The 20,963-nt window shown below is 42.0% G+C and overlaps 1 protein-coding gene across 2 annotated transcripts in view; it reads left to right on the top strand.

The window, feature by feature from the left end:
- Nucleotides 1–1,221: 1,221 nt before the first annotated feature.
- col8a1a (collagen, type VIII, alpha 1a) overlaps nucleotides 1,222–20,963 on the top strand; it is a 140,151-nt gene continuing 120,409 nt past the window's right edge. Inside the window, exon 1 of one of the 2 annotated variants that reach the window (XM_043701141.2) lies at nucleotides 1,222–1,369. The gene's annotated coding sequence lies outside the window, so the exon portion shown is untranslated. The remainder of the gene's footprint in view (nucleotides 1,370–20,963) is intronic. The other variant, XM_043701142.2, reaches the window with a different exon arrangement.

Below are 20,963 nucleotides of genomic sequence, written 5' to 3' on the forward strand. Positions count from 1 at the left end.
CTTGGAGAGGATGAACGCACTCAGTCTTTTTCCCAGGGTTGGGGAATCAAGGACTAGAGGACATCAGTTTAAGCTTAAGAGGAGAAAGAATAAAAGGGTACCTGGCGGCAACTTTATTTACACAGAAGGTGGTACTCATATGGAATGAGCTGCCAGCAGAAGTGGTTGAGGCAATAAAAGGCATTTGGACAAATACATGGATAGGAAAGGATTAAAAGGATATGGGTAAAACTGCAGATGCTGGAAACCAGATTAGAGTGGTGCTGGAAAAGCACAGCAGGTCAGGCAGCATCCGAGGAGTAGGAAAATCGACGTTTTGGGCAAAAGCCCTTCATCAGAAATAGAGCTGTGATATTGGCTAGAGAATTGATTGGTTGATGGGTAAATAACAACCCTCACAGTAACCTCAGCTGGTGTAGGATTTGAACCCCTGGTGTTAGCACTTTTTGGGTATGGACCAAGTGCAGGGAAATGGGATTAGAGTGGATGGATATTTTGGTCAGCATGGACCAGTTTGGCCCAAAGAGCCTGGCTCCGTGCTGTAGGACTCTATGACACTATGAGAAAGTGAGAACTGGAGAGTCAGAGTCCAACAGTGTGGCGCTGGAGAAAGCACAACAGGTCAGGCAACATCTGAGGAGCAAGAGAGTGCACTTTTAGCCTGAAACGTCGACTCTCCTGCTCCTCGGATGCTGCCCGACCTGCTGTGCTTTTTCCAGCGCCACACTTTTCGTCTGACTCTATGTTCGTTCAAACACCAATTTACATATTTCGATTAAATGCAGTTGCCAATTTCATTTTGATTGTATGAGTCAGAGACAGCCGTTTTTGTTTCAAGTTTTAGAGAAGAATATTTCAATAGCATTTTATTTCCATAATGATCATTCCCGTTAGAAAGTACTATTCTTTCCCAGCAACTTCTAATCAAAGGGACGCAATCAAGTAAAGTGTGCAGCTGCTCCCTGAACAACAAGTAGCTGGGCTGCTTTGAATTGGTTGTGGCAATGCATGGGAGAGAGCAAAGGAATGTCTGTGTTCATAACAATAAAGTGCTCCGAAATCAATCAACAACGTCATGCATTTATTTTTACATTGGTTGCTCCAAAATTGTTCCTCTTCGCTACCGCTTTCCCAGCTGCTTTTAGCTCTTTCCCTTTTCTCTCTCTCTCTCTCCAAAAACTAGAGGTTCTGTCTCCAACTTGCCTGTCAGACTACTCGTCCGCCTTCTCGGTTGCTCACCTCCTGTTAGTAACCAGCTCCTCCCATTTGCAAATATAAGCCAAATAAGTTGCTGGCAGGGGCCAAGCAGAACATTTTCCCAGTTCGCTGCTGTAGTGAGTATCCGTCCTCGCATCCCGCACAGCCTAAGGTAAGCATACTGCTGCCACTTCAATACTGCTGTTTGAAGTTGTTAAGGATCCCATCGCCAGCTGGTACAGCTAGCTCCGCCAGGGGTTTTGTTTGAAGTAATTGTTTCTGTTATTTCTACTTGTTATTGTAGTGGAATGATTTTAAAAGGTGGATTGACCTCAGGTAATGTACTTATAGTTGTGCCTTTTGTCTGCACTCGAGAGATCGGGAGAAGGAGGAACTATGAGCAATGCACTTTTCGTTAAACAATTAAAGAGGAAGGCTTACATTTTTCCTCCAAGAATTAGTCTTAATAACATTAATATAAACTCACCTGATGTGAAAATATTTCAGAATATTATGAAATAGTCAGAGGCACTGGTATAAAAATGCTTACTGTGGAAATGGAAAAAGTAATGAAGAGTGTGGAAATCTTTGACAAAAGTATTTATTTTAAAAAAACTCTACTTTAACTGATTATTATTCAGTGCAGTAGTAACACTGGTTGAAAGGCAACTGTTAACAACATTGCAACTAGAGACTTCTTAAAAATTATAATTTGAGGTAGAGTTCTACTATAATCTGTGAGTTCCCTGCTGTGTAACAGTATTTTTCAGTCAGAATCCTATACATAGATCCAGATGTCAGAGTGTCTTCTTACCATGTGCTGTGCTGTATACTTAGACAGGAGTGAAAAAAAATCTTTGGCTTTATTTAATTGTCTCACTTACCTGGCACAGACACTTGTGCAAGAAGACACAACAACTTACACTGGAAGGTCAGCAGAGGCTATTTAGTCCAGACAGTGTGGTACCCTGCATCTTTTAATTAACCTTGTGAACCTCTTCCAATCTCCCTCCCCCATTGCTTTTTCTCACAAGTGTTTCAACAAAGGCCCTTTTATGAAGGTGCAGAATTTGAAACTTCAGTGTGGTCTCCCCTCAGTGGCATTTCTTTGGGGAAAAGTCAATTTCCTCAGGAATTTTGCAGCTAAGCCATAACATCTGCAGCGGGAACTCAAACTTTTACTCACCAAAGTGTGGAAACAAGGTGAAAGACTGAGATGTAAAATTGCATTAAAAACCTTTACCACGTTGCCAACCTTCCAGGTTTGTCTGGGATTCTACTTAAAAACTAAAGATTAATCTTCAATTTTCAGGAAGCCGCCTTAAAACATTCTTTCAATTTTCATTGAACACCTTCAGTTATTTATATTTTTAGCCAAACTCTTCAGATGTTATTCAATATCTCTGGAGTAGATGGGACATTAACTCAGGTCCCCTGGCCTAATGTTAGGGACATTACCATTATAGAACAAGAGCTGTCCACTTAAATTTCTTAGAGATGGGGTGGCACGGTGGCTCAGTGGTTAGCACTGCTACCTCACAGTGCCAGGGACCCAGGTTTGAGTCCCACTTTGGGCACCTGTTTGTGGCGTTTGCACATTCTCACCATGTCTGTGTGGGTTTCCTCTGGGTGCTCTGGTTTCCTCCCACAATCCAAAGATGCTAAATTGCACATAGTGTTAGGTGCATTAGTCAGGGGTAAATATAGGGTTGGGGAACGGGTCTGGGTGGGTTACTCTTCGGAGAGTTGGTATGGACTTGTTGGGCTGAAGGGCCTGTTTCCATACTGTAGGGAATCTAATCTAATCAGATGTGCAACAAGGAAACAAACCCTTTGGTCCAACCTGTCCATGCTGACCAGATATCCTAAATAAATCTAATTTGCCAGCATTTGGTCCGTATCCTTAGAATTCCTACAGTGTAGAAACAGGCCATTTGGCCCAACAAGTCCAAACTGACCCTCCAAAGAGTAACCCACCTTCTAAACACTTTGTATTTGTATACCCACCCAGTTGCCTTTTTAAATTGTTGTAATAGTCTCAGCCTCCACCACTTCCTCTGGCAGCTCATTCCATACACGTTTCACCCTCTGTGTGAAAAGGTTATCCTTTAGGTCTTTTTAAAAATCTTTTGCCTCTCATCTTAAACATATGCTCTCTAGTTATGGACTCTGCCCCGACCTTGGGAGAAAAGACCTTGTCTATTTATCCAATCTATGCCCCACATGATTTTATAAACCTTTCTAAGGTCATCCCTCAGCCTCTGACGCTAAAGGGAAAATAGCCCTAGCCTATCCAGCCACTCCCTCAAGCTCAACCCTTCCAACTCTGAGAACATATTTGCAAGCCTTTTTTTTTTTTGGACCCTTTCAAAATTTCACAACATCCTTCCTATAGCAAGGAGACCAGAATTGCACACAGTTTTCCAAAAGCGGTCTAACCAATGTCCCGTACTGAGAATGAGGGAGGGAGGAAGAAAGATGATTTGAAAAGTCAAGATCATCCATTTGTGTGTTCACTTTCCGATTGGTGCTAGAAATCAATCTGCTGTAACAATGACTTCATTTGGTTTGCTTGAGGAATGATCACCAAGTTGGGATACATGAAGACAAAAAGGTCGTGCAAAGATAGCCTCTAGCCATCTGTGGACACAGCTAACAGGATTTGAGAGCAAGCAAAGAGCAATCCATGGATGCTGTCAGCTAGTAGCAGAGTCTCCGCTTAAAACAAACCGTCATAGGGTCATCAAAACGTACAGCATGAAAACAGACCCTTCAGTCCAACTTGTCCATGCTGACCAGATATCCTGACCTAATCTAGTCCCATTTGCCAGCACTTAGCCCATATCACTCTTAACCCTTCCTATTCATATACCCATCCAGATGTCTTTTTAATGTTGTAATTGTACCATCTTGCTTGGTAATACAGAATTTAAACACTGCTACAAAGAGACACACAAGTTAAACCTTTTCATCTTGTGCTCATCAGGACTAGGACACAATCATACTTAGAATGAGAACAAAAATTTATACAGCTTGAGATGAAGGTGCTGATTGGTTGGCGTAGAGGTGCAGCCGCAACTATTAACTGTTAATACTAGCTGATTAAATGACATCCCTTTTTTTTTATTTTCAGCAATAAGAATCATTTATCAGTGATTTATTCTGTGCATTTGAGTCACGCTAAGGCAGATGGTGGAATTTGAATTCAATTTGTTATTTTTAAAAAAATAAAAGTATTTGGAATTAAGAGTCTAATGATGACCATGAAGCCACTGTTGATGCTCAGGGGAGGAAAAATCCATCTGATTCACCAATGTCCTTCAGGGAAGGAAACTGCCACCCTTAACTGGCCCACAAATTACTCCAGACCCACAGAAATGTGATTGACTTTTAACAATTAAGTTCAGACAATAACTGCTTGCCTAGCCAGTGACGTCCACGTCCAATGAATGAATTAAAGTGACTGAAGACTGTGTTTGTAAAATCTACTGAGAGAAGGTAAACATATTTAGGGGCGGAGTACCATGAAGATGAGGTGGTTAGGGTGCCAGGTGGGTAATGCGGAATGCTATGTGGGTGAGTGATAGAGTGCCAAATGAGTGAGGGCTAAAGGCTGGCAGGTAGATGGGACCGAAGAATGGCAGAAGTGTAAAGTCTTTGAATAGCATGTGGGTGAGCAGGTTAAGGGGACAGATGGGGAGAAGATAGATGGTATGTGAGTGAGTGTGTGCTTAGGATTGGGCAAGTAAATGGGCTGGTGGGGGTTTTGTGGTCAGGTGAGTTTGCGATTGGGGATGGGGTTTGGGATGTTGTGTATGACAGAATTGGGTCAGCAGGGAGTGTCAGTTCTGGCAGAGTTTGTGGGTGTCGGGTCTGGGTGTGTGGTTGGGTTGGGGTTAAAGTCATGGGGTCAGTTTAATAATTACCCAGGAGTTAGAGTAGGTTTTTAATCCTCAATCTTTCCTGCATAACTATTTGGCTTAAATGAGTCAGAAACCCCTGATTCAGAGTTGGGGATATTTTTTCAGAAAGCTTGAGATGCAGGGAAATCATTCCAAGGAATGTTTAATATCCCAGGCAATTCCCACAAAGTCAGCTTTATTGTGACCACTGCATGATCCTAACAGGTAAGTTTTATTGACACTGCTGCATCAACTATCTCCTCTGTGCAATGTATCTTTCATGAGGCTTTGTGATTGGCCAGCAATACATCTTCCATGAGATTTTGGAGTAGAGGAGTTGAGATATTAAAGTTAGCCTGGAAAGACTGGAACACTTTATTTTCACTGGCATGTAGGAGATTGAGGGGTGATTTTATTGACGTTTATAAAATCATGAAGGACATAGATAAGGTGGATGAGAAGGGCCTTCTCCGTAAGGTTGTTTTGGGGGGCAGAGATATTCAAAACTAAGGGCCATATTTTTAGGGCGAGATGAGAAAGATTTAAAAAAGATATGGGGGGGCAACTTTTTGACAGAATGACCTGCTAGAGGAAGTGGTGGAAGTGGGCACAACTACAACATTTTGAATGAGGACATGAAAGGAAAGGTTTGGAGGGATATGGGCCAAGCTCAGCCAGATGGGACTAGTTTCGTTTGGGCACATGGCCGGTATGGACTGGTTGGACCGAAGGGTCTGTTGCCATGCTATAGGACTCTGACTCTATTTTCTAATTGGGCAACTGAGATTAGATGCTTTGACTCTGAAGGAAATATATAAACACTTACATAATACATATGAGTTAAATTGTGAATTGTTTCACTGTAATCTTAATAAACATACTACTTCAATGTGGAAATCATTATGCAATCAATTCGACTGAATAAATTTTGGTTCAAAAGCCACCTTTTAAATCCAATCATAGCACTGGCCAAGTGACATCAAAATGGCTCATTCATAAATTCACAACATTGTGAATTTGTTGTGGCTTGTTGACATTGTTGTTTTCTCAGGATTTCACTTCTTGACAGTTTTCATCTTGTAGCTACTGATTCCGTCACAGATAACAAATACAAATCGATACTTACGTAAACTCTAAAGACACTGAAAGGTCAATGTGCATCCACATCAGGTGATTGTTGGTGAACCATTCCGATTTTTCTCTCTGTAATTTCAATTCGGAAGCAGAATTTGACCCTAGGCCATCCATCCTGGTGGCAAACTAGCTCTGGTCAATGGAGGCCGTGGACTTATTGAAAATTAGTAGCACACGTATGGGTTATCAACAGGCATCCTGACACAACTAGCCAAATTGAACACTGAAAATCAGGCTGGGGAAATTGCCCACAAGTAGCAGGGGTAGTGGTGACCATGAATGTTGCATCTCGGGCAAACACAAATAGTTGAATCCCTTTCTTTGGAGGTTCTCTTCTCTCCCTGCACTGCACAGTATTTAGCCAGCGCCCAACTAATTTAGCAATCAAGTGTCCTTGTGATGCAAATAGAATCTTGTTTTTTTTTTTCCTGACTTAGGAAGAACTGCTCAGAAATAGCCAAGCATATTAGACTCCTATTGACAGGCACACGCTAAAATTGGGCAGTGGGATAACCTAGCCGTTATCATCCTGGTAACAGTCGTAGAACACCACAATGTGGTAAATAGTACAGAGCTAACGGGTTACCCGGATGTCACTGACAGATTAATACAAGAGTAGTGAGAATTATATAGAAAAGAATGCAAGTGTTTATTATGATCAACTGATCCAGGAATTTATACATTTTAATGAATTACATAATTTGAGATGTTTGGGTTACTTTATGCTGATGTTTTCCAATTAGGGAACAGGTTTATAAATAATAGCGCGAACTGAGTGCACATGTTATAATGTCAGGAAACAGTTCTTAGGATGAGCAGGGTAACAGGTTGTTGAAACATCAGCCACCTAAAGCATCCATCTGTCTCTCCAAAAATGTCAAATCTGCTGAGTATTTCTGATGTTATAGGATTTTATCAAATGAGGATAACTTGACTGTGTCAGGAATTAACACATTTCAAAATGCTAAGACAAACATATTGAAGGGGCCACGTTGGATTATTACTTCCAAACTATCCAGGTTTTGCCATAGTTCAGTATCATTTATACTCCATTTTACTGATGGTCAAGATTTTTTAAAACATTACTTGTATTCAGGGACAAGGAGAGACATTATTCACTGGAATCCTTGCGTGATATATTCTCTATAGAACCAAAAGCTTTTCATGCCTCAAACAAAAGTCATAGACTCCTTGAGATGTACAACCCGGAAACAGACCCTTTGCTGCAATTCATCCATGCCAACCACTTGTCCTAAATTAATCTAGTCCCATTTGCCAGCACTTGGTCCATATCCCTCTAAACCCTTCCTATTCTTATACCCATCCAGATGCCTTTAAAATGCAATAATTGTACCAGCCTCACCACTTCCTCTGGTAGCTTATTCCATACATGCACCATCCTCTGCCTGAAAATGTTGCCCCTTAGGTATCTTTTAAATCTTTCCCCATCACCTTAAACCTACGGGGGCCTCTAGTCTGGACTCCCCCACAGCAGATTTACTGTCTCAATGCCCATCAGGATTTTATAAACCTCTATAAGGTCACCCTTATCCTCCGACATCCAATGAGAAGAGCCCTAACCTATTCCACGTCGCCTTACACCTTAAACCCTCCAACTCTGGTAACATCCTTGTAAATCTTTTCTGAACCCTTTCAAGTTTCACAACATCCATCCGATAGGAAGGAGACCAGAATTGTACCCAATATTCCAACAGTGGCCTAACCAATGTCCTGTACAGCTGCAGTATGACCTCCCAACTCCTGTACTCAATACTCTGACCAATAAAGGAAAGCATACCAAACACCACCTTCACTATCCTATCTACCTGTGACTTCATTGTCCAGGAACTATGAACCTGCACTCCAAGATCTCTTGGTTCAGCAACACTCCCGAGGACCTTACCATTAAATGTGTATGTCCTGTCCTGATTGGCTTTTCCAAAATGCAGTACCTCACATTTATCTGAAATAAACTCCATCTGCCATCCTCCCCCATTGGCCCATCTGATCAAGATCCTGTTGTAATCCTTCTTCGCTGTCCACTGCACCTCCCAGTTTTGATGACACTTGCAAACTTACTAACTATACCTCCTATGTTCACATCCAAATCATTTATATAAATGACAAAAAACAGTATTGATCCTTGTGGCACTCCATTGGTCACAGTCTGAAAAGCAACCCTCCAGCTCCACCCTCTGTCTTCTGCTTTTGAGCCAGTTCTGTATCCAAAAGGCTAGTTCTCCCTGTATTCTATGTGATCTAACTAGTCTACCACGAGGAACCTTGTCGAATGTTTACTGAAGTCCAGATAGATCATGTCCACCGCTCTGCCTTCATCAATCCTCTTCTTTACCTCTTTAAAAAAAACTCAACCAAGTTAGCGAGACAAAATTCACCACCCCTACCCCCACACAAAGCCATGTTGACCATCCCTAATCAGTGTCAAAAAGTGTGGCGCTAGTAAAGCACAGCAGCTCAGCCAGAATCAAGGTGCAGGAGAATCGACGTTTCGGGCATAAGCCTTTTATCAAGAATGTGGGGATGGGAAGTGGGCTGAGAGATATATAAGAGGATTTGGAGAAGGTAGCTGGGAAGGCGATTGGTAGATGCAGGTTGGGGGTGATGGTGGTAGGTCAGAGGGGAGTGTGGAGCAGATAGATGGACAGGTGGGACAATTCAAGAGGGCAATGCCAAGTTGGAGGGTTGGATCTGTGTTGAGGTGGGAGGGGAGATGAGATGAGGAAACTGGTGAAGTAGACGTTGAAGCCATGTGGTTGGTGGGTCCTAAGGCGGAAGATAAGGCGTTCTTCCTCCAGGTGTCGGGTGGCACCTACCTTATTGCCTTCCCAGATACCCCAACCCCACCCTTCTATTTATCTCACAGCCCCCTTCGCTCGCCGCCGCCCCCCCCCACCCAACACATTCCTGATGAAGGGCCCAACCCCGAAACGTCAATTCTCCTGCTCCTTGATGCTGCCTGACCTACTGTGCTTTTTCAATGCCACAATTTTCATCTCTAATCTCCCAGGATCTGCAGTCCTCACTTTCTCCTATCCATAATCTGTCCTTGCCTTTCCAAATACATGTAAATCCTATCCCTCAAGATTGGACAACAACTTACCCACCACCGATGTCAGGGTCACCAGTCTATAGTTCCCTGTCTTTTCCTTACCACATTCCTTAAATAGCGGCACCATGTTAAGTAATCTCTAGTCTTTCAGCGGCTTACCTTTGACTATCGATGATCCAAATATTTCAGCAAGGGGCCCAGCAATCACTCCACTAGCTTCCCACAGAGGTGTAGGTGGTACATCTGATCAGATCCTGGAGATTTATCCAACTTTATGCGTTTTAAGACATTCAATACCACCTCTGCAATATGGACATGTTTCAAGATGTCATCATTTATTTCCCCACATGCAAAATACTCATTTATTCCCCCTTCTCCCCCCCCCCCCAATCTCCCGTGGTTCCACACAAAGGCCATTTTACTGATCTTTGAGGGGCCCTATCCCCTCTCTCGTTACCCTTTTGTCTTTCATGTGTTTATAAAATCCTTTTGGATTCTCCTCAACCCTATTTGCCAAAGACATCTGATGTCCCCTTTTTGCTGTCTTGATTTCCTGCACGTACTTCTATCTGGAAGAGACAGTTGTTGCACAGATGATTTCTCCACTATTTTATGCCGTACTATTGGATCTTGTATCAGCTTTTTCATGGTGATTTCTGACATAACCATTGTAGAGGAAGCAGTTTAATGGCTTTGTCACTGTTGACCTCAGTGATCCAATGTGGGAACAAAATGTGTTTAAGTTTAGTGTTTGTGTATGTTTTGGTGATGTATATCTTTTTTGAAGTCTGGGTGGTCTGGTGCAGGCGACTTGTACCTGATCCCCAGTGGTGTACTGAAAACAGTGCCATATACAGCTGAATTCCTGGTGGTCAACACATTGTCCTCATTGTTTATAAGTTCCATTCAAGCAATTCAAATATTTGGACATTTTGATTTATTCAAACAGATATGTTCAACTGCTCATCCCAAGACTAAATATACACTGATCACTGCTGCTCCTCTCTGTAATCCCATCTTGTTTCAGTATGTTTCCTGCTCTCACTATTCCTTTTGGCTTCTGTAATTGGCATGATTCAGACTTTCCTACTGAGACCGTCACTAAGGAATGCTAAAGATTTTTATTTTCTCCATTTTACACCACTTGGCACAACAGACAATTTTTATTTGCATTTACTAATTAATCATTGGATCAGCATTGAGTTAACGCTTCAGCTACTGTGTTCAGACCGATTTAACAAATTGCCTGTCCCTAAGGCAGAGGTACTGTCCAAAACCATTCCCTTACATCCTGGGCAAATCAGATGAGACCTCCAGATGCATGGATAACTCTTGATAGTTGTTAATAGCTGACTCTTCCTAATGATTTATGACAAGTACTAGCATTCCTGAGATATTCTTTTCTCTGTTATGAGAGGATAATCCCTCAGCTCAGAATTGCTAGCGGCTAACAGCTCACAGTTGCTGTCAGAGTCTGTCAGGTTCAAAGTATTAAAATGCATACAGCTTGAATTTAGCCCATCTATGTGGATGGAGTACACTGTAGAAATGTCCTGAGGCAGTCTCACATTCAGTATATACTGTCAAAATTAAAATAACTACCTCCTAGGGCTGCTAACAAAAATTGAGTTCTTTTCCTTTATGAAAGGATTCTGGCACATTGATTCTCTGGAGGGAGACATTTGAACGGATTCATTTTAAGGGTAGAAATGAACTTTATTGGTTAGCGTGCATTGCTAACCACAAAGTGGAAGACGGAGGGTCTAAAAATAAAAGCAAAACAATGTTAAATAAAATCATTGTTAAATAAAGCTTTTTAATGGAGCTATCAATATAGTTTGCAAAATCAGCAGTAGCAATGCAGGGCATTACTAACATGGCAGTAGACATGACTAGATGCACAGAATGGAAGGAAATTGCACTAAGTGCTGCCGTTTGGAATGGTAAGTATTTAAACTGAGTGAGTGTAAAATGTCATGGGTGAGTCATGAGGCTAGTCCAGCAATCTGTCTTCAGAAATGGTGAGAAAATACTGAGGGCTCACTGGCAACACAAAGCTCTAAAAAGACTGTCTTCACAACCTGCCTAGGGACTGCATTGTGGAGATGGACAGCCCACTCAAATGTAAAGCTCCAGGAAAAGACCTGTGGCAGATTATATGGCAAGCAACTTGAGAAAGTCGATTGGTCTCACTGAATTCCTGCAAACCAGCTTTATAAAAAAAGTATAACCATGTAAGAGAAGAGACCTACACATTTGGATCAGAGAGGAAAGGGCCATGGTATATCTGAAAAATGCAAGAAACAAAGGGAGCATTTTGGTCACTGTAGCCAAAATAGTAAATTAAGTGAAGAAGTGAAACTTTCTTTTTAACCTGACCTCCTGAGAATGCACAGGACCTTGACCAGGTTGTTTTTGGGTACAATGACATCTTTTTTTGGATACTGTTATGCTTGAATACTACTCAATACAAAGCAATGATAAAGTTAGTATATGGTTTTCATTATCGACAGCAAAGCCATTGCCATTCTTTCCAGACAATACACAGTAGAAGAAGCTCCAACATACATAGGATTCAAAAGCTTTAGTTACCTATTTCAGTTTAAAATCCCATCTAAATGGCAAGTTTTAATCAACATAGTGAAGAAAAATCAGCTCCTTTTTGTTTTTATAAACAAATTGTACCACCTTGTGGATTATTACTAAAATGAAAACTTAAAGTAGGACCTTGTATGAGATGAGATTGTAGTGAAGCCCTATAAGAATTTCTACAATTGAAGAAAGACCTTTTGAAGATACCACAACAGACAGGTTGAACCTCACCAGCATTAGGTTTTTTTTTTAACAGCCAAGAGGACAGAATTTTTCTGGGCTCAGTGCACTGACTCTGGTGCACTCTACATGGTTAATATGAGGGCCACTAATGTGCTGAGAAGACAGCAACTACAAGGGGGAAAGGGCAATGCTCCTGCCATTGCTTCTTTTCTAAATGTGGCAGGGAAAATCCACACCAATATTAATCTGCCCAGCCAGCAATTTCAAATGTTAAGCGGTTTTACAGGCGATTTCATCCTACAGTACAAAATTTCCAAAGTGACTATTCCAGTCTTCAAATGTCCAAGAAGCAGCTGGAAAGGAGGACCAAGGGACATTCTTCTTGGGAGAAATGGAAATGATTGTTCAACAATGGCAATGAGCTAAGGAACATCAATCCAGGCAAAAGGACCAGTTCTAGATCAGGTTGGATCATGCCCATAGTCAACATCCCAAACTTCTTAAGCTACCAAAAAAAACAAAAGCCTGAAACTGAGCCCCATCATTAATCTATGGAAACACACCAATTGTTTCTCAGCAAAGAAACACAAAACCAAACTGTATAAAGTTTTAAGAGACACTGAAAACTTCAATTTGAGCATAAAAAGGAACTGTGATCAAAGTTAAACAAGAATTGGAGCAGTCTAACCACCTCTGAGACAGTTGGCCTGAAAGTCCAATTACTGTAATTATACAACACAGTCAAGCCTATAGCCTTTAAAAGAGAAGTCTTTGGCTGATTTCCCACATGCTTCCACACCAGCCAATTGACATAAAACACAATGAGGGGAGTCAGTTAGCTCAGTATGCCGGATAGCTGCTTTGTGATGTGGAATGATGCCAACAATGTGGGGTCACCATGAAGATCCTGCTGCCTTTTGACTTTGCCTGAGGCGTGGTAATGCTCAGGTTAAACTCATTACCAGTTCTCTCTGAATGAGCAGCCTAATGAGCCATACAATGGGAAAAGAAATGTTTCTTTTGACAGAAATGCTCAGAGCTTAAAAGTCACTGAACTATTAGAAAGTTTTCTTAAGCTGCTACGAGTAGTGCATGATAATGTTATGTTTTAAAATGACATCCTTGCAAGAAAGGACAGTATGCATTCATAGCAGACATTAATGGAGAAGCAAGCCCTTGTGAAAGATTAAGATCCCCTACTGAAGAAGTACGATCTTTTGAAAATTTGTTTTAAAAAAAACATGAAGTAAAGCAATTTACCATCCACTTTAACAGACAAAACATTATGCAGGAACTTCTTAAAGATCCAGATTCAGAAGCTGTTTCTTCATGGATGAAAATGCACTCCTACTCTTCTGCCGGAGTTCCAGGATCTCTTTGCCTACAGAGATCTGCTTTTCCACTCCAACCCTGTAATCTCCAACATTCTTAGTCTTTATTAATGCCTCCAGCCAAAAAGACTTGGTGTGGGGGGTGGGCTGAGGAGGTGAGGGATGGGGTAGGAGCTATGAGCTAACTATTCAATTAAGTGTTCATAGGATACTGTAAAATACCTTTAGAGATAAAAGGTTAATTATATCTTTACATTTAAAAATAGCTACAGAGTATGTGAAAGGAGCTATATCATTGTGACTTAAGATTACATGGAACTTGGAGCCTAAGTCTGTAAAGAACCAGCAGGATTTCCTCTCTTCCCATGCCTTAATAGCTATGTTTTAATAAAGCCTGTTCACTCAAAATGTAATCCTCACATTACTACAAAAATTAAAACAAAAATCTATGCTGATTGAAGTGACCTGACACCATCATTGACATTTAATTTTAAGATATTTCAAGCAGATGCAAGGAGTTATAATTCCAAATATTCAATAACTTCAGACAAATCCATTACAGATTTCAATCAAATTCAACTTCAATGCTGAAATTGCTGAGGAACATCAAATAATGCAAATATCCTGTGTTCTTTTTATCACTTAGCTGTGGGCTATTTAATGGGGCAGTATTGCCAGGGACATCTGCATTTGAATCATTTTTTGATAAAAGAAATTGCCTATTGAGGAATAACCAGCATATACATCAATACAAACTCTGTGCCACACTTTTAATAATGCTGGATCATCAAGTATTCACATCGGTGTTTTTGTTCATTAGGTGAAATTGTATACCTTCTTCAAGCATACACCAATAAACAATTTCAGGGGACTGCAGATTCCTATTGGAATAGGTCACACTGTCAACCTTGATAATCTTTTAATATTGCTTTCGGGATGGCCATTAAATCAAATTCCAAACCTGAACTGGATTTGGCCATTTATTCCCTGATTTCCAGAATTATCTCCTTTGAATTATTTTGCAAGTGTGTTAACTCCTCTGAAAAAAAAATAGTATCAGAATGTTTGGCAGAATCTAAATGCTGGGAAGATAATGAAAACAAACAAGGGGTTGAAATACAGCTCCCTAAACACTCAAGCGATCTCTGCACCCTGGAGGCTTCCCGCTTCTATTCCTGATGAATGGCTTTTACCTGAAACGTCGATTTTCCTGCTCCTTGAATGCTGCCTGACCTGCTGTGCTTTTCCAGCACCACTCTGATCTAAACTCTGGTTTCCAGCATCTTCAGTCCTCACTTTTGACTAGTGGATTTTATGCTTGGCCACAATGGGGTTTTGAAGATGGAGATGAGTAAAATATCAGGCTGTCTCTGTCTCGGAAATTATCTAGCATGAGGGTGGAGCAGAGGAGGCAGCGGGCAGCACTATTCAGACATTAAATGAAGTAATTGAGGGCCTTATTCCACTGTCGCTGTTTTTTTTTTACCTGAGGCAGAGGACAGAGATCTGCACTGTGGAAGCCTGGCAGATTTAATTGTGCACTTTGGCATTGAGGAAGGGTCTTCCTTTGTAATGGCGGTAATCCCTTCCTCTAGGTTGTCCTCCTTTATCCCTTTCCAGTGACCTCTTGATTCTGACTCATCACCCCTTGAGGTCTCCACACTGAGATCCTTGACTACAGACTTGCCCAGTCCCCACTATGTGGGAATACCTGCAGTTCCAGCAGTGGCTACCTCATACAAATGGCTCCCATTCTTGCTGCACGGCAGCTGTTGGGATTCTGATTGGGCTCTCTCTCAACTTTTTAGCCAGGGGTGATGGTGGTAGGATCATGAAAAATTCACCTCTTATGATTCAGATCTGTTGCTATTGCATACTTTTTTATTGGTCAGGAGCACATGGATCATCTTTGATTTACCTTGCCATAGGTGGCTAAGCTTGCAATGCTATACTATCTAATATCCACCAGAATAAACATTGCCACAGGGCAGAATCCTCCCAGGTAATTGAGATACTCACTTTTCCCCACCTGCACCAGTACTAACAGCTGTGCTAGCCACTTTCATCTCACTCAATCCCTCCCTTTGTCTCAGCCCAGGGGGAACAAGGCCTGCGGTCAGTTGTAAGGATCTGTGGCGTGGTGTTTTAAATTCAGCTCTTCACTCTCTCTTTGAGGAGAGGTTCCTGACACTGACTGTCCTAGTCGGCTGACTGACATTGTCCAGTCCCTGGATTGACGTCAGAGCTTGCCCATTATTTACACTGACACGGTGGGAAATTCTTTGTCTGACGTGTCTAGGGCAGCTCTTGTGAATTGTGCAGAGCAGTTTCAGACTGACAGCCCTTGGCTGGCCTTTAGAGATGGTGTTGGCAGGGGATCCTGGGAGATCTCCACAGTGGAGAGTACCTCAGACTGTGGCGAGTGAGAGAATGGAGAACCAAGATGCACTGTTATTTGACTTTTTTTAAAAAATTCTGATTTAATTATTGTCACATGTACCTAAGTACAGTGAAAAGCTTTGTTTATGAACAGTGCAGGCAGATCATAGTAAGCAAGGAAGTACAGATCATAGGGTGAAAAAGAAACTTAGAGGCACACAGGTTACATTGCATAGGGTGTGCACTAGACAAGATCAGGGAGTTTGGTATATTTAGTGTGAAAAATCACATGGGGCCTTGTGGAGAGAAAACGCCACAAAACTCACCAAAATTGACACTTGGCTGTTTTCTGGTAAAATACAGTCCACCATTTTCCTTCTACAATTAGGAGAAAGTGAGGACTGCAGATGCTGGAGATCAGAGCTGATACTGTGTTGCTGGAAAAGCGCAGCAGGTCAGGCAGCAGCCAAGGAGCAGGAGAATCAACGTTTTGAGCATGAGTCCTTCTTCAGGAATTTCCTGAAGAAGGACTCATGCCCGAAACATCGATTCTCCTGCTCCTTGGATGCTGCCTGACCTGCTGCGCTTTTCCAGCAACACATTTTCAGCTCCTTCTACAATTACCTTTTGATCTCAGATTTAATAAGCACTTCATTTTGACAGAAGGTAGAGAAGTGTGGCGCTAGAAAAGCACAGCAGGTCAGGCAGCATCCAAGGAGCAGGAAAATCCCTTCCTGACGAAGGGCTTATGCCCAAAACATCAACTCTCCTGCACCTGGCATTGGCATCTTGGTGCCAAATACTCCAGCTACACCTTTTTGACCTTCTTCTGTGCACTGCTCCGAATATGCCTCCTGGTCTCAAATACTGATTCTTCTGACCTTTTTGCTTACATCTAAATATTTTCAGCAAGTACCCTACCTGCAGAGCCAGGATACAAGTGCTGAAATGTGTCTTCAAACTGCTGGCACCTTATTTTCCTTCCTGAGCCCTTTCCATGTTCGGTTGACATTTGATCTTTGTGCTTATTCATTCTGCTTCTCCAATGACAATAATTATTGAAGGTTAAATGCAGAGATAATAGTGGCAGCAGCCCTGCAATATAAACAAGAAAAGGCTCTTTCCTCTCTCCATGTAGAGATCTACTAATGAACAATTCTTACCCTGGGATCTAAGTCATGGAGATGTGGCCTGCCAGTTGTAGCAATCTACTAAGTATGGACAGCTGTTCTGGACATGAGGGGTCTGAGAGGAATAAGTATAACTGTGTTACATTGTGATGTGTGCTACATCACATTTATATTACAACAACAATCTTCAAGATTGGAATTGACAAAAGATACAATGCTTTTGAAGATCCACCACATTTTTTGATTGGAATCATGTGGCATTTGCAACTCTGCAGCTTCAAGGCGTGGCATACATTTTAAATGGTAATCATTGGGTATGAATGTGGCAAAGTTAGTGGAATTACAGCTTGGGTTGTAGTGGTTGGTTCAACTCACTTTTGACAGCTCAATCTCACCAGCATGCCTCTTGCCAACTTCCCAATGTGGGAAGTGGTTTTTCAGTTGCGCAAATTTCCTGGAGGGAAATCCCAGTTAGGGGAAGGAGGAAGAAGCATGGATTAGGGGAGGTCTAAAGTTTCCTTGTGGAATCTGGAGAAGCACTCGGTGGTCCTCTTGGCTTATAAAGGAACTAATAAAAGTCTTTTTTATTTACAAAAAACTTACTTTGCTGGGCCCCTTCTGGCTCGGAATCTTGCTTCCAGCAGGTTTGGCTGAATAGGAAGGCAACCACAACTGTTCAGTTTCAAGTTAATACGGCAGATCAGATCTTGGTGATACCACCAGAACATGATTTTGTTGCCTTAGAGAGGATCTCACCCTTGGGACAGCTGTCATGCCTAGTGCAAAGATAAAATTGTCAATAATCAAGCTTTTGCTATGCCATATGATCTTTCCATTTGCCTGTTGGAGAATTATTAGAATCAGAAAATGAACATCTTCTTCTAAATGGCAGAAAATTCGACACTGGAAGTAAAATGTGAAAGGAGCTCTGCATTACAAATGCCCTTTTCGTATATTTCCATGTACTGCATAAGACAACAACCTTACATTTCACTAAATTATTAATCTCTAATGAATAGCACTACAAACAGTGAGGCCAAATATATCTTCTGATGACAATTGTAGCAATAAAGAGGTAGTAAAGAAAAATTTGTCAAATGTTTTAAGTCAGAACAAGTGTTAGGCGAGGAAATAATTTGTCTACAGAATATGATAAAATATTCACCTGGTTTTCTATTTTCAGTCTTAAAACATAAGATCCGAGCTAACTGCTCTGACAACATTCTCACTCAGATTTTGTAAATATTAAAACTACATTCTATGATAAGTTTCAAAATTACTGAATATCTGTAATATCTTAAAAATAAGGGCAGCACAGTGGTTAGCACTGATTTCCTCACAGTGCCAGGGATCCAGGTTCAATTCCAGCCATCTTTGTGGATTTTGCACGTTCTCCCTGTGTCTGCGTGGGTTTCTACGGGATGCTACGGTTTCCCTTCACGGTCCAAAAATGTGCAGTTTTGGTGGATTGGTCATGCAAATTGTCCTGTAGTGTGCAGGCCAGGTACATTTGGCCATGGGAATTTGTGTTACAGGGATCGTCGGGGTCACAGGGTCTGGATGGGATGTTGTTCAAAGGTTGGTGCCGACTCAATGGGCTAAATGACATCCATCTGAACTGTAAGGATTCCATTATCTATGAAATGAATGTGAAGATTCACTGCTGGAAGTCCCAATTCAGACATTTTCAAATACTGTATGATCATTGACAATCATGTGACTGAGAAAGTAATCATGTTTAAGTTCTCCACTCATGATGGCCTTACTAGTGCACAGCTGAATGATGATATCACTCTTTGAATGTAGGGCAAGGTTTTAGTTATTTCAATCGGCCTGTTTGGTCATGCTGTGTCACACCTTGGGAGACAAAAGAGACTTGAATCTAGGCCTTCTAGTTTGGAAACAGGCACGCTACCACTGTACCACAAGACCTGAGGTGCCAGTCTTTAAAGTAAGACTAATGGATTGGCATGGTGGTTCAGTGGTTAGCACTGCTGCCTCACAGCACCAGGGACCTGGGTTCGATTCCAACCTTGGGTGACTGTCTGTCTGTGGAGTCTGCACATTCTCCCCGTGTCTGTGTGGGTTTTCTCCAGGTGCTCCCGTTTCTTCCCACAGTCCAAAGATGTGCAGGTTAGGTATATTGGCCATGCTAAATTGCCCATAGTGTGAGGTGCATTAGTCAGAGGGAAATGGGTCTGGATGCGTTGCTCTTCGGAGGGTCGGTGTGGACTGGTTGGGCTGAAGGGCCTGTTTCCACACTGTAGGGTATCTAATCTAATAGTTGAGCAATCATTAGGATTAACGTATAAATTAGTTATTAAGCTATTTTATAATGGAAGTAATTTGGAACTCAAAGGGACTTGAATGGATTTTCCTGGGAAATCAGGAAGTTTGTTCTGCTCCTCTAGAAGTTTGTCTACTATAGTATGTGAAATAACTCCACAGAGGCTTGTGTCCCATCAACTTTATTTACTCTTGGAATGAAGAGAACCATTTGATACTCCTGTTTATATCTGTCAGGTAGGGCTCCCTCTTTGAGCCAGATTAACAACTCCAATCAGGGAACTCATATTCTGAGGCCCACTTGGATGACCTTGTTACAGTCACTACATCTCTCCTCCTCTAAGCCTGGGGACATAGGCCTGTTCTTTCTCTTGCAGCCTCTCCTGGGGCGTTTTTTGCACTGGGTCAGGTTCCTCTGACTCTGCCTCGGGTACGAGTGGTATGTACTGGGCCATAGTCCGCCTCTTGCTTCTGGGCCAGCTGGGAAGAAATTAATCTTCAGTTGGTAAAGGTGTCGAGGCTGTGACATCTGCCGTGTCCATCTCGATCTCCGAAGTTTCCTCACAAGATGGAGGGGAAGAACCCATGGGTTCTGACATCCTTTCCGGCTGTTCTGAAGGGTCAGGTGGGTTTTACTCCTCCCCTATTTCCAGTTGCAAAGGCTCCACATGCTTGTTCAGGGCTGCCTCACCTACCTAAATTTTGTCTGTCAGGTAGTGCTGACCTTGTGCCGACTGTGCCTCTCAGCCATGCAGGGTCACTTCCATGATTTTGATACCAAACGTCTTCCCCTGAAATAAACTGTCATTCTCTCTCTTGCTTAGAGGAGTCTTGTGTCTGGCACTGGCACTGGCATTGCTGATGCTGTTTCACCAAACCCCAGATCATGGAAGATCAGATTTAATCTGGTGCAGAGTCTTCTCCCCATTAGCAGCTCTGTAGTTTCATGAGGGCTGGTCCAATAATTAATTAATCAAATAGGAACCAAGACAGTTGGTATCTAGTGGATCTGTTTCTTTAAGCCTGCTTTCAAGGTTTGAACTGCTGTTTCTGCCAGACCATTGAGCAATGGATAGTATGGAGCTGTCCTTATATGTTGAATGCCATTCGACTTTAGAAAATACTCCAATTCCCTGCTGGTAAATGATGGCCCATTGTCTGTGACCAATACTTCTGGGAACCCATGTATTGCAAAAGATGCTCGCAGCTTTTCTATTGTCCTCCCTGTGTGTTTGATTTAAATGAACTCTATGCATGTTCAAGCATTTTGAGTAGGCATCCATAATGATCAAGAAGATTAAGTCCATGAAAGTGCCAGCATAGTTGACATCTAACTGAGTCCAGGGTTTACCTGGTCATTCCCAAGAATGTGGGGGAGCTTTTGGTGGTAATCTTTATCTGTGTTGACACTCAGGGCACTGCCTCACCAACACAACTTTGTCTGCATCCAATCCTGGCCACCAGAACATAACCTCGAACCAACATCTTCATTTTGGACACCTTCGGAGGCATTCAGCCAGTATCTGGTGGCGACCCTTTGCTTGGAATGATCACTCTTGTTCCCCTCAATAAAATGCATCCTCTGTGGTGATTAGGCCTCGTCAGGTGCAGAAAGGTTTCAATTCTGGTTATGATGGCTTTTTGTTTTTTTGTTTCTTCCATCACCAGTTGATTTACTGTTTTTGTTCCCAGAACAAGATGTTTTTGCATCCACAGTCTAAAATGGTCAGTAGTAACCAGAAGAGTGTCCAGAAAGTTT

This window comes from Chiloscyllium plagiosum, unplaced genomic scaffold (assembly GCF_037043375.1).
Source record: "Chiloscyllium plagiosum isolate Xiang-an unplaced genomic scaffold, Cpla_swu_hap1 HiC_scaffold_12, whole genome shotgun sequence".
In the NCBI taxonomy this organism is placed as follows: Eukaryota; Metazoa; Chordata; class Chondrichthyes; order Orectolobiformes; family Hemiscylliidae; genus Chiloscyllium; species Chiloscyllium plagiosum.